Raw genomic sequence first — 3,382 nt, 5'->3', positions numbered from 1 at the left:
CAGAGTGCAGTGGCTGCAGCTGCCATGGCTCAGTTCAGACCTGGCACCGGCTGGATAGAGGAGGAGGAGAGAGGTCTGTGCCATGCCCTTTTCCCTGTGCTGGGGTTGCTGCGTCAGACAGCCTGGTCATGGCCCCTTCTGCCTCACAAAGCAACGTCTTCTGGCCATCCCACCCCTGCGAGCACTGGCACCTGCGCTGGTGCCGCCAGCCCGGCCATGCAGCTCTTCCCCAGCCCCTTCCCCCCTGGAAGGGACAGGTGCCTTCCTGCCGCCCCTCTGCCCTGCCTCAGCTCACAACCCTTCGAAATAGTTTTGTAACTCACGTTTAGGTCGAGAACCATGGGTTGAGAAACACAGACCTAGTCTAACCACCTCCCTGAGGAAGGATCATCCCGTTCCAAATCATCCTACAAATTTTCATTTTCTATCTTCCTTGCAAAACTACCACAAAGCTTGACACAACACAAGACAGAGCACCCTCACTTTCCACACATAAAGCAAGGTGACCGCAGCAGCCAATGTCCTGCTTCTTTGAAATGTTATGGATACAGGCTCAAGAGATCCCAGGTACATGGCCATGCCTCAGATTACAGAGGAAGGCACCCACCGGGCCAGTCCACACGGTTAATACCAAACTGACCATGTGGTAAAATTCCCTCCTGACCTCCAGTTTGGAAATTGGTCTGACACTGAGTGGAAAGGCAAGGTCCTCTATGCAGCAATCTCCCGCATTATGTCTCTTTAGGAGCAGTGGCACTCCCCTGTAAAAATCCCCAGCCTTGGCGGAAGTAAACGTCTAGTGCTTCTGAGGAAGTCTTAAAAGCCCTGATACATGCAGACAAGTGGAGGCTTTGTCTATATGTGGCAGAGGTTGGATTCCCTCCCAGCCCCATGCAGGAATCAGCAGAGCCCAGAAGCATAGGAAATACTCGTAGTAGGGCATCCACATGGCTACACCTAGACCATCCCCAAGCAGTAGCTGTCCAGCCTCTTCTTGAACATACCAGTAATGGAGACTACACAACTTCCCTAGGCAGTCTATTTCACCGCCTCATTGTTCTAACAGAGAAGACTTTTTTTGTGATATCCATCCCATATCTATTTTGTTGCAACTTTAACCTATTGAATAGTATCCCAGCCTCTGCAACAAAAGAGAAAAAGGTTTTCTCCCTCTTTTATGGTAGTGAGAGCCACCCAGGTAGTACAACCCTTGAGGGACATTGCTTGGCTTGTTGAATCAGCGGTGCCACTTCTCCTGGTACTCCAACTGTGGAGGGTTGAGGAAGGATCCACAGTCAGGACCCTGGGCTCCCAGGGCAGCTGGCCTGAGACTTGCTCCAGGATTTCAAGGTTTTCCATAAGAGTCCGTAACTGACTGTTAACACAAATCAATAGTAATAATAAATGAAAAAGGTTGCACTTGTCATTTGTGGTCTCTGCCATCCACTTCTGCATTGTGGTTCTGGAATGCCACTAGCCCGGGTCTGGGTGTGGGGTGGGCAACAGGGCTTTGGCCGGGCGAGGGAAAGCCTGTCCAGGGATCACACAATCCACATGTCTCTAGCAGTGGACGCATGCTCCTTACATCCTGCCTGCCTTGAACTCCCCGCTTCTGTGGGGTGGCCCCTTCCATGTTGCCCGGGCGGCCAGGTTTCCAGCTGGGGGCGCTACCCCAGTTTGGGCTGCTTGTTATGGCTGCGCCTACTGTGCAGGCTTCCAGATGGTCCATGTGGCCCAAGCACAGCCGCATCTGTCTTGACTGGGTAGGGATGTTATCTCCGGCTGCAGGCGGCTCAGACACGCTCCCTCTTGTAGCACTGAGGCCCAGCTCCTTTACATGCCACCTTTCAAGTACTTGAAGACAGCTGTCATGTCCCTTCTAAAATGCCCTTTCCACAAACTGAACATGCCTAGGTCCTTAAGCCTCTCCTCGTATGACTTGTTTTCAAAGTCCTTTGTCATCTTTGTTGCCTGCTTCTGGACCCTCTCTAGCTTCTCCACATTCTTTTTGAAACATGCAGCCCAAAACTACACACAATACTTCAGATGACATCTCACCTGGGCTGAGTAGAGAGGCACTAACTTTTGCCGTGTGTTGCACCTAATTCTTCTATTTACGCATCCCAAAATTATATTTGTGTTTTGTGCAGTTGCAGCACACTGAAGATCCACATTGAGAATGTGACCTACCAGCATTCCCAGGTCCGTTTCTATTGTGCTGCCATCCAGCCAAGTCTCACCTATTTTTCATTTGTGTTTTTTATTATACTTCTCGAAGTGCAGCACCTTGAGTTTCTCAGCATTCAACTTCATGCCGTTGGATTCTGCTCAGCTTTCCAGTCTGTTGTGATCCTTCTGTTACTAACTAGGAAGTTCAATTCCCTTCAGTCCTTACAACCAGTGATTGAAATCAGTTAATACAAACAATTGTTAGAGATACGAATACATCTACTGACACAGTTCATGTACTATCCTATTCTTCCTTTGCTTCCTGAAATAAAGAAACCGAACATTAACAAACCAACACCCGGTGCACTGGAAGTATATTGAAAAGTTGAGGAAGAATATGGTTAGTCTCCGATGTTTCTAAGAAGCACAAAAAGGCTTTTCTTTATTCTGCCTGAATTCTTATTGGCCTTGTGATCCTGACTTAGCTTGTCTGGAGTCTCATGATGAAGAGACCTGGGTCTGTGGCCTTGAGCAGCTGGTAGGACAGCCAGGCATTCTGCCCCATGTCCTGATCCACCCACCACTACGACCTTGGACATCCAGTAGCTTGGTTGGGCCAAGCAGGGCATTGGGTGGCTGAAGGCTGATATGCTGTTCTGCAGAGATGTAATGCAAATGGCATATTATCATTTTTTGGGTATAACAGTAATGGGCATGGCTGCTGGGAAGCAGTGTGTGGGGACTCATGCACTGCTGTTATAGGAAGACCTGGAACACCCTCTTCAAGATTACCAACTGTCAGTAAATTTACTAACTTCCAGTAAATATATCAGGCTAAAAATGGCTATCGGTAAACAGCTAAGCAGCTGCAGCTGGGACAGAGAGAGAAAAGCAGGGTGTCCTCGTGTACCAGTGGGGGTGCAGCAGGAAGTGTTCTCAGCCATGAGCGTTTGCTTTTGCATCCCAGACTGCCTGTTATAGTACTGGGTCTCAGGGTAGGCTTCTTTGGGGTGGGTGTTGTGATAGAGGGGAGCAAGTCTGGTAGGGATAAGAATGTGGGAGGGCGGGGGGAGCAGCATGGCACTGGGTACACGTGGGAGCATCAAGGTATGGGATGTGCAGGGGGCAGCACAGTGTAAAACCATCACTGCAGTCGAGCTGGGTTACCAACCCATAATTACTTCTCACTGCCAACTTATTGCTGAAAAGCAAC

This window comes from Alligator sinensis, unplaced genomic scaffold (assembly GCF_000455745.1).
Source record: "Alligator sinensis unplaced genomic scaffold, ASM45574v1 scaffold1205_1, whole genome shotgun sequence".
In the NCBI taxonomy this organism is placed as follows: domain Eukaryota; kingdom Metazoa; phylum Chordata; order Crocodylia; family Alligatoridae; genus Alligator; species Alligator sinensis.
This window is presented reverse-complemented; position numbering follows the sequence as displayed.